Raw genomic sequence first — 12,523 nt, 5'->3', positions numbered from 1 at the left:
CCAGTCATAATGATAGATGAGGGTCGCCAGTCATAATAGTGGATGAGGGTCGCTATTCATAATAGTAGAAGGGGTTCGCCAGTCATAATAATGGATGAGGGTCGCTAGTCATAATAATAGATGAGGGTCGCCAGTCATAATAGTAGAAGGGGTTCGCCAGTCATAATGGTAGATAAGGGTCGCTATTCATAATAGTAGAAAGGGTTCGCCAGTCATAATGATAGATGAGGGTCGCCAGTCAAAATAGCAGAAGGGGTTCGCCAGTCATAATGGTAGATGAGGGTCGCTATTCATAATAGTAGAAAGGGTTCGCCAGTCATAATGATAGATGAGGGTCGCCAGTCATAATAGTGGATGAGGGTCGCTATTCATAATAGTAGAAGGGGTTCGCCAGTCATAATAATGGATGAGGGTCGCTAGTCATAATAATAGATGAGGTTCGCCAGTCATAATAATGGGTGAGGGTCGCTATTCATAATAATGGATGAGGGTCGCCAGTCATAATAGTGGAAGAGGGTCGCCAGTCATAATAGTAGAAGGGGTTCGCCAGTCATAATAATGGATGAGGGTCGTCAGTCATAATAATGGATGAGGGTCGCCAGTCATAACAATGGATGAGGGTCGCCAGTCATAATGGTAGAAGGGGTTCGCCAGTCATAATGGTAGATGAGGGTCCCTATTCATAATAGTAGAAAGGGTTCGCCAGTCATAATGATAGATGAGGGTCGCCAGTCATAATAGTAGAAGGGGTTCGCCAGTCATAATAATGGATGAGGGTCGCCAGTCATAATAGTAGAAGGGGTTCGCCAGTCATAATAATGGGTGAGGGTCGTTATTCATAATAATGGATAAGGTTCGCCAGTCATAATAGTGGAAGAGGGTAGCTAGTCATAATAGTAGATAGGGTTCGCCAGCCATAATAATGGATGAGGGTCGCTATTCATAATTATGGATGAGGGTCGCCAGTCATAATAGTGGAAGAGGGTCGCCAGTCATAATAGTAGAAGGGGTTCGCCAGTCATAATGATAGATGAGGGTCGCCAGTCATAATAGTGGATGAGGGTCGCTATTCATAATAGTAGAAGGGGTTCGCCAGTCATAACAATGGATGAGGGTCGCTAGTCATAATAATAGATGAGGTTCGCCAGTCATAATAGTGGATGAGGGTCGCTATTCATAATAGTAGCAGGGGTTCGCCAGTCATAATGATAGATGAGGGTCGCCAGTCATAATAGTAGAAGGGGTTCGCCAGTCATAATGGTAGATGAGGGTCCCTATTCATAATAGTAGAAAGGGTTCGCCAGTCATAATGATAGATGAGGGCCGCCAGTCATAATAGTAGAAGGGGTTCGCCAGTCATAATAATGGATGAGGGTCGCCAGTCATAATAGTAGATGGGGTTCGCCAGTCATAATAATGGGTGAGGGTCGCTATTCATAATAGTTGATGGGGTTCGCCAGTCATAATAGTGGAAGAGGGTCGCCAGTCATAATAGTAGAAGGGGTTCGCCAGTCATAATAATGGATGAGGGTCGTCAGTCATAATAATGGATGAGGGTCGCCAGTCATAACAATGGATGAGGGTCGCCAGTCATAATGGTAGAAGGGGTTCGCCAGTCATAATAGTGGATGAAGGTCGCTATTCATAATAGAACAAAGGGTTCGCCAGTCATAATAATGGATGAGGGTCGCCAGTCATAATAGTAGAAGGGGTTCGCCAGTCATAATGGTAGATAAGGGTCGCTATTCATAATAGTAGAAAGGGTTCGCCAGTCATAATAATAGATGAGGGTCGCAAGTTATAATAATGGATGAGGGTCGCCAGATATAATAGGATTTATTTATTGGAAACATTTCTTAATAACTTTGGCGCAATCTCAAAATGTATCACTGCAAGGAAAAGACTCCCTGCAGATTATTCAAATCCAAACGTTAATATATATATATCTCAATTAATTATGATATCAAATTATTTGGGATAAGATGAGATAGGCCTATCCAGCCATAATGATTATGCATTCTCCTTTGGCGACTTGCTGTTTTGAAATTGACTGCGGTATGGTTTCGAATTGGGAGGGGGGGACTCGGGTTAGGTAAGTTCGAAATGTTTGTGTGTGTTTGTGGGGGGGGGGGGGTTAACATTGTACTGGTTTATTGAAAAGGACGGCAAGGGGAGGGATTGAGCCTCTCATGGTCCCGGTTTCCTGGGTCAGTCAGAATATCAAGGAAAAGTAATATTACATTTCAAGATATTGAAGGTCAAGTCGCAAGAAAAATGTTGACTTAACGTTAAAAATTTCTTATAGATTTATTTATTTAATCATTTATTAAAACATCTTTATACAGGATAAAAATGTTCAAATAAAACACTGTTTTTCAACACGGTCCTGTTACATCAAGAATATGAAATAACAATAAAAATGCATACAAACTTAATTAAGTTAAAATACTGAATATGCTTAATTTAAAATAAAAGTTGCAAAAAATAGAGAGAGCAGGAAGAGAAATAGTGTGGTTTAGTATATGGCAGAAGTAGAGAGAGAGAGAGAAAGAGAGAGAGAGAGGGGAAAGAAAGGAGTACAACAGCATAATACAGAATTAACTAGACAGTTAAGTATACAATAAAATATGGATAAAAGGTCAGTCTACTGTTAATTTAAAATACTTGTTTTTGTACGACCTCTTGAAATGTAGGAGGTTAGAAATATTCTGGAGTTCATTTGACAAGGAGTTCCATGTCTTTATTGCACTAAATTTAAAGGATTGCTTGAAACTTTCAATATTTGGCTTATAGGTAATACAGCATTCAGTGAATCAGCATTACGTGTATCCATGTCTATCAGTAAATAGTTCAATATCATTACAGAGTCTAATAGGGGCAAGTCCATATATACATTGGTAGAAGCTAAAATACATAAAAAAATCCCTCCTTGTATCAAAAGATTGTCACAATTTCAGTTAAATCTGTACAACTGATAGAAAATCATATTCTTTCATTACAATACGTGCCGCTCGCCTTTGCAGTCTATTAAGTTCCCTGTTTTTCAATGAACAATTACCCCAAACGGAACGAGCATGATCTATACATGACTGATTATTTTTTTCAATAAAGTATTATGTAAGTCTGGTTTAAGAGTTTTACTTAAATGTCGTAAAGCATTTAACTTATTGATCTACATAGATGTTTGACATGAACATTTCATATGAGATTATTATTAACTTCAACACCTAAATATCTTACAGAATTAACTTGTTTGAGTTGCCATTAAGCTTTATATAAAATTTTCCTTTGTTTTTTTAATAACGAGTTGAAATAAGCATAATACTTATTCTAGTAACATTGATCTTTAAACAATTGTTTATATACCACTTATCAATTTCATGTAAACATACCTGTAAATCGCATTGAATTGTTATGTAGTATTTTATGTAGTATGTATTTAAGTTCCTGTTATCCTTTCAGTCATTCACATTCACTTGTTTACAAACTCCCCCAATGTCATCTAAGAATCCAAAAACCCCAATGCCATTTAAATCCTAAACCTTGACCATTAATGACCAACCTCCAGTGATGTCAGCTAACTTCAAGGAAGAAGTAGGACTCACACTTCCAGCCCGAGTCACTTGCACAGAGCATCACCACACCCCTTATACCAGAGAAAGTTTGATAGACAGTTACCTATAGACCAATCAGAACAAGTTAACATCCCCCACCTTGAATTGTTACACCCCAAAACTAATGATATAAATAAGACTGCTTGATTATTGAAGAATAGAATACAGAAGAATACTAGACCCACGCTCATCCAGATAGAGAATCGGAAATGTACACAATTACATAATCAGCAAAAATATTACAAACATGCAGCAGCACTGGCGTAAATCCCGGGGGATGGGGATATACCCCCCCCCTTCAAGGAGGGGGAGATGGCCCGAACAAACACCCCCCACACACACACACATACACACACTTTCTACGAAAGAAATGAAAAAAGTATCACAAGAGATAATTGTTCTATTGGTGAAAATTCTTCCTAAAATACCGCTAAACAAATAAAACAATATTATTTAATCATAAAATGCAAATAAAGAGCCAGTTCACCATTTCCAAACGAAATACTTATGTCATTGAAGAGAAACCCCGGTTTCTTCAAATTCATCAATGTTGGGTCTTTGGGAAGGGATTAAGATGGAATGTCAAAAAAATTGAAACATATAATAAATCCATTAAACCATCATCATGATGGGATAAAAAAAGATAATATTGGAGGGGGTTGCCGTATGGACACACAGTGGCGTAACTAAGGGGGGCATGGGGGGCAGGCCCCCCCCCCCTCCAATCAGCTGAACAAAAAAACAAACGGGGAAAATGAGAAAAGAGGGAGAATGGAAGAGAAACGTAGCGGTGAAGAGGAAAATATTATTCATTATAATGTTATATTATATGATAATTGTTACATTACATAAGAAACATTGTAATCATACCTTTATGAAACATAATTTGCCCAGGGCCTACGTCTTCATTGTTCTTGGTGCTCGCATTGTCTGTTTCACGAGATATATAATCCTGTTGTACTAAAACATCCCGTTTTCAAGTCAATATAAACCAAATATGTTTCCTAGCACTTGAGTTATCACTGTTTTATTTAGTGACATAGCTTCTTTTTCATGACTCAAAAAGTGATTGCCCCATGTTAAGGTCTTCGTATCTATGAAACATTTCCTTCCATTATTACGTTCGCTTTAGTGGATTGGTGAGATATGACAGCTCTTCATGAATTTCTAAAATCTGTCTTTAAAATATCCCTTCTCCTAATCTGAATAACAAAAAAATTCAGCTCTCGCTCGCATGATTTGGTTAATGAAATACGTATATGGTCCTAGTTAATTCCTACAAAGAAACCTTAGAATGCCCCACTATAGGTCTATATTATTTAAATTTTCAACTCGCGCTTCGCGCTCGCAATATTTGTCAGATGCGTTTGATAATCAAAATTGCAATGACTGCAAAAAGTGTTTCATGTGTTCAGATGTAATTCTAATAAATCAGCAAGCGCTTAGCACTTGCATAAGATGACTATGGTGAGATATGCATACTCTAAGTGGATTCCTAAAATATAATTCTTAAAATCTCGCTGTTTGTGGTCTAATTGTGGTCAGTATAACCATGATAACTGGCAATCACTCAGTGATTCAAATATTTTGCTGGCGCCCCCCCCCCCTGCCGTGACCCACGGTACGCCACTGTGAAAGTTATCAAACCATTGTCCTCATCCACTATTATGACTGGCGACCCTCATCCATTATTATGACTGGCGAACCCTTTCTACTATTATGACTGGCGACCCTCATCCATTATTATGACTGGCGAACCCCTTCTACTATTATGACTGGCGACCCTCATCCATTACTATGAATAGCGACCCTCATCCATTATTATGACTGGCGAACCCCTTCTACTATTATGACTGGCGACCCTCATCCATTATTATGACTGGCGAACCCCTTCTACTATTATGACTGGCGATCCCATCCATTTTTATGAATAGCGACACTCATCCATTATTATGACTGGCGAACCTCATCCATTATTATGAATAGCGACCCTCATCCATTATTATGACTGGCGAACCCCTTCTACTATTATGACTGGTGACCCTCATCCACTATTATGACTGGCGATCCCCATCCATTATTATGAATAGCGACCCTCATCCATTATTATGACTGGCGACCCTCATCCATTATTATGAATAGCGACCCTCATCCATTATTATGACTGGCGACCCTCATCCATTATTATGACTGGCGAACCCCTTCTACTATTATGACTGGCGATCCCCATCCATTATTATGAATAGCGACCCTCATCCATTATTATTACTGGCGACCCTCATCCATTATTATGAATAGCGACCCTCATCATTATTATGAATAGCGACCCTCATCCATTATTATGACTGGCGAACCCTTTCTACTATTATGACTGGCGACCCTCATCCACTATTATGACTGGTGACCCTCATCCATTATTATGACTGGCGAACCCCTTCTACTTTTATGACTGGCGACCCTCATCCATTATTATGACTGGCGAACCCCTTCTACTATTATGACTGGCGACCCTCATCCATTATTATGACTGGCGAACCCCTTCTACTATTATGACTGGCGACCCTCATCCATTATTATGACTGGCGAACCCCTTCTACTATTATGACTGGCGACCCTCATCCATTATTATGACTGGCGAACCCCTTCTACTATTCTGACTGGCGACCCTCATCCATTATTATGACTGGCGAACCCCTTCTACTATTATGACTGGCGACCCTCATCCATTATTATGACTGGCGAACCCCTTCTACTATTATGACTGGCGACCCTCATCCACTATTATGACTGGCGATCCCCATCCATTATTATGAATAGCGACCCTCATCCATTATTATGACTGGCGACCCTCATCCATTATTATGAATAGCGACCCTCATCCATTATTATGACTGGCGAACCCCTTCTACTATTATGACTGGCGACCCTCATCCATTATTATGACTGGCGAACCCCTTCTACTATTATGACTGGCGACCCTCATCCATTATTATGACTGGCGAACCCCTTCTACTATTATGACTGGCGACCCTCATCCATTATTATGACTGGCGAACCCCTTCTACTATTATGACTGGCGACCCTCATCCACTATTATGACTGGCGATCCCCATCCATTATTATGAATAGCGACCCTCATCCATTATTATGACTGGCGACCCTCATCCATTATTATGAATAGCGACCTCATCCATTATTATGACTGGCGAACCCCTTCTACTATTATGACTGGCGACCCTCATCCACTATTGTGACTGGCGATCCCCATCCATTATTATGAATAGCGACCCTCATCCGTTATTATGACTGGCGACCCTTATCCATTATTATGAATAGCGACCCTCATCTATTTTTATGACTGGCGAACCCCTTCTACTATTATGACTGGCGACCCTCATCCATTATTATGACTGGCGAACCCCTTCTACTCTTATGACTGGTGACCCTCATCCACTATTATGACTGGCGATCCCCATCCATTATTATGAATAGCGACCCTCATCCATTATTATGACTGGCGACCCTCATCCATTATTATGAATAGCGACCCTCATCCATTATTATGACTGGCGACCCTCATCCATTATTATGACTGGCGAACCCCTTCTACTATTATGACTGGCGACCCTCATCCATTATTATGACTGGCGAACCCCTTCTACTATTATGACTGGCGACCCTCATCCATTATTATGACTGGCGAACCCCTTCTACTATTATGACTGGCGACCCTCATCCACTATTATGACTGGCGATCCCATCCATTATTATGAATAGCGACCCTCATCCATTATTATGACTGGCGAACCCGTCTACTATTATGACTTGCGACCCTCATCCATTATTATGACTGGCGAACCCCTTCTACTATTATGACTGGCGACCCTCATCCATTACTATGAATAGCGACCCTCATCCATTATTATGACTGGCGAACCCCTTCTACTATTATGACTGGCGACCCTCATCCATTATTATGACTGGCGAACCCCTTCTACTATTATGACTGGCGAACCCTTTCTACTATTATGAATAGCGACCCTTATCTACCATTATGACTGGCGAACCCCTTCTACTATTATGACTGGCGACCCTCATCCATTATTATGACTGGCGAACCCCTTCTACTATTATGACTGGCGACCCTCATCCATTATTATGACTGGCGAACCCCTTCTACTATTATGACTGGCGACCCTCATCCACTATTATGACTGGCGATCCCCATCCATTATTATGAATAGCGACCCTCATCCATTATTATGACTGGCGAACCCCGTCTACTATTATGACTTGCGACCCTCATCCATTATTATGACTGGCGAACCCCTTCTACTATTATGACTGGCGACCCTCATCCATTACTATGAATAGCGACCCTCATCCATTATTATGACTGGCGAACCCCTTCTACTATTATGACTTGCGACCCTCATCCATTATTATGACTGGCGAACCCCTTCTACTATTATGACTGGCGACCCTCATCCATTACTATGAATAGCGACCCTCATCCATTATTATGACTGGCGAACCCCTTCTACTATTATGATTGGCGACCCTCATCCATTATTATGACTGGCGAACCCCTTCTACTATTTTGACTGGCGACCCTCATCCATTATTATGACTGGCGAACCCCTTCTACTATTATGACTGGCGACCCTCATCCACTATTATGACTGGCGAACCCTTTCTACTATTATGAATAGCGACCCTTATCTACCATTATGACTGGCGAACCCCTTCTACTATTATGACTGGCGACCCTCATCCATTATTATGACTGGCGAACCCCTTCTACTATTATGACTGGCGACCCTCATCCACTATTATGAATGGCGACCCTTATGATCAACGAACCTTTTTCCTCCTTATGACTGGCGACCCTCTTCCTTTATTATGACTAGCGACCCTCATGTTTGATTATGAATGGCGACCCCATCGTTGATTATGACTAGCGACCTCTATGAACAAAGCCCCTTATGAATAGCGACCCTTATGACTATTATGACTAGCGGTCCTTATAACTAGCGGGTATTATGACCAGTGGTCCTTATGACTGGCGGGTGGACCCCCGTACTTTTATACCTATTGATTTGAAAGGTTCATGCTCACTCGGTTGACGTATTTTATGCATAGTGACTTGTGTTGATTGTATTTCGTATAAACTCAAGCAAATCCCTCATCGGTGTTGACCGATCATCTTGTTGTATATAGCTCCATTATAATTATGATCCCATAGCCCAAAGAATGATCAAATAAGATTCATAATATATTGCTTTCATAAATGCGGATTTAATACAAATATACGACAAAATTACAAATGCAATGGCAAATAAAGAACATATAATAGGCGTATTCATGGACTTAAGCAAAGCCTTTGACACTCTTGACCACCAGATATTTAAAAAAAAAAAACCTTGAAAATTATGGAATTCGCGGAATTACACTATCTTGGTTTAAGAGTTATTTGTCCAATAGAAAACAATATGTAATTCACAATAATATTCCTTCTGATTTTCAGTTAATACAATGCGGAGTTCCACAAGGATCAATCCTAGGCCCCTTGCTCATTTTAATATATATTAATGATTTGAATTCTGTAACACGTTTATTATCATATGTATTATTTGCAGATGAAACCAACATTTTTTGTTCACATAATAGCTTAGAAACTTTAGTAGATATAATTAACCGTGAATTACCAAAACTATCTTTGTGGTTTAAGTGTAATAAGCTTTTACTCAATATAGATAAAACAAACTTTATATATTTCAAGCATACACACTTACATGGTAACGAATTTCCTTATAATATAAACATAGACAATATTACTCTCAAAAGGAAAAGAGAAATAAAGTTTTTAGGTGTCACAATAGATGAAAATTTAAATTGGAATGAACATGTATACGTTGTATAACTACTAGTATTTTTAGAAACGTTGGATAAACGTTGGAGAAATGGAGAACATAATTCCACATAAAACTCTTGTCATACTATACAATTCATAAATATTGCCTTATAATCGTATTGCAACATAGTTTGGGCAACATGTGCAAAAACTAAAATTGATACAATATACTTATTACAGAAAAAAGCAATTCGAATCTGTACTGATTCCCAATATTTATCACACACAGATCCATTTTTCCATAAACTAAAGACTCTAACACTATTTGACATAAATACTCTTCACAGCTTACTACTTATGTTTAAAGGGGAATGAAACCTTTGGAACAAAGAGGATTGTGTAGAAACAGAAAAATCAAAGAATAAGAATAAAGAAAGTTTGAGAAAAATCGGACAAATAAGAGAAAGTTATGAGCATTTGAATATTGCAATCACTAATGCTATGGAGATCCTCCTATTGGCAATGCGACAAGGATGTGTGATGTCACTGATGAACAACTTTCCCTTTGGTGGACTATAAGATACCATCAAAATGTCTCTTTTTACTTTTTCTTATGATGATACAAACTCTTTATCCAAGATGTATTCTTAAAAAAATATGTATTACATGCCCTCATGCAGAAAGAACACATTATCTATTGATAGAAGAAGCAATTCTAGTGAAATATATACTAAAGTAATGGGGAGAGTTGTTCACAAGTGACATCACACATCTTTGTCGCATTGCCAATTTGCTATCTCCATAGCATTAGTGATCGCAATATTCAAATGCTCATAACTTTCTCATTATTTGTCTGATTTTTCTCAAACTTTTGTTGATCTGTTTCTTTGATTTTTCTGTTTTCACACAAGCTATCTTGTTCCAATGGTTTCATTCTCCTTTAAGTACGTAAATAACATGCTCCCACCTTCATTCCACAATTTTTATACTCTGAATACATCTATTCATTCATACCGTACCCGTAACTCTTCAAATTTCCATTTAATTAACCCAAAATTGCTTATTGCGCAGAGATCCATAAGACACCATGATCCAGATTTTGTGGAACTCTCTACCTGAGCCTGTTAGACAATGTTCGTCTCTTCATTCATTTAAGGCAAACGTTAAATCTATGTTATTATCAGAATACTTGAAGTAAAATATCTGTGTAGTATCCTTTTTATCGTGAATTTATTCCTCCTTCGATTTAGTCATTACCAATATCTTCATCATGACCATCATCATCTCCATGGCCTTCATCATCATCATCATCATCATCATCATCATCAACATCATCATCATATCACCGTCACCCTCAGCTATTTGAAAATATATGCCCATTCTGCTTTAAATGTATTAATTAATTCATTTAATATAAGTTTGGTATTGTCATTTTTTTTCAAGCAATCTGCTTATGATGACAATCCTTCTCCTGCAGTAAATATCATATAATCATTTTCGTCTGGAATTATCTTTTTAGTACTCTTTATTTATAATTATTGCCAAAAATGCTAACATATTATGTTTATTATGTTATGAAAAATGTATTATACGAATGTTATGGATGCAGAAGAAAACAATAAATCAAATCAAATCAAATCTATGTTTTTCTGATGCAGCGCGGCTGACATTAATAAAAAAAATTAAACGGATGCTCCAGGCAGAAAATAATATGATTTGAACAGATACAGAAAATTCAGACAAACAAAACACTGAAAATTTGATCAAAATCGGACAAGGAATAATAAAGTTGTGGCATTTTTAAGACTTGCATTATTCCGGTTTATAGTTCATGTCATGTTTTCACGAATATTGTGGAAAGCAAAGAGTGAAATCTAAAAGAAAGTTTTGAAATAAACCATGCAATGTCACAATTTACTTTTAATATTCAATTAGCAAACTGATGATGTCATATCCCCACCTGTTATTTTTATGCAATTTGAATGGAATGACAAATGTTTTAGTGCATTAGATATTCATTATTTCATTACAAGTATCATTAATGTAGAAACAATTATGATTTCATATGCTTAACAAGAGAAAGTGGGAATGTGACAGCCCAACTATATATTCACGATGACGGTATATCCCCGTTTTTACATTTTTTTATAGGCTAAACTTCAAAGTTCAATGACTTCGCTTTTCAGATTTTCATGAAGCATTTTGCTTGGTGAATTTTACTCTATTTATTTAGATATATACATTTTCAGCCTGGAGTGCCCCTTTAAGATTGAAAAAAAAAACCTTTCACGACATGACTTGATATAGGAATGATAGGAATAAACCTATTCTGTTGTGCAAACCCTTCACTCTGGTTAAGGGTCTGAATTTGCAGCCTACAAAAATCATGCCTTGTGTACTCAAACAGCAAGTTTTGTATGCGCTAGTCTTTGCGTGGAGACACACTTGCTGACCAAATTTACAATCAGGCCTGGGTCTGTGTCTGCAGAAAATGACCCCCTCCCCGAAGGCGGGGGGGGGGGAGGTCATTCGCAAGAGGAGTGCATTTTCAACATAGGGGTGCACAACTTAACAGAATAAAAAAAAAGGAATTTTTTATACCGTTACTTAACAGAACAGGTCTCTTTTAGGGAAAAATGGTGTTTTATTTAAGGAAATTTGTAAGGTTCCATACCAATTTCCTGTAATTTTACATGATATATTACGAGGGGTGCATTCTTCTCACGAGGGGTGCATGCAAGCCCCGTTCAGCGCGTTCATGCAAGCAATTAATATCTCCTTTTTTTTCAGAAAGGTTCAAGCCTTCGATCAATCTATGATCGATCTCTCTAGCTCTCTCTCTCTCAGATAAACACACATCGGGACGGACACGCATTATCCATACAGTATAGTATGTAATCACTAAAAATGGTAATCTCCTTGTAAAATTGACTGGTTGACCTCCTCGCCCCCTTCGCCCCTCTCCCTCTGTAACTGTGATCCTGAGACTGACCCCCCCCCATGATCGAGTTTGCATAACAATCTAATCACGTGCGCTTGCAAGGAATGTCAGCTG

This window comes from Lytechinus variegatus, chromosome 15 (assembly GCF_018143015.1).
Source record: "Lytechinus variegatus isolate NC3 chromosome 15, Lvar_3.0, whole genome shotgun sequence".
Taxonomy (NCBI): Eukaryota; Metazoa; Echinodermata; class Echinoidea; order Temnopleuroida; family Toxopneustidae; genus Lytechinus; species Lytechinus variegatus.
Note: the sequence above shows the minus strand (reverse complement) of the source record.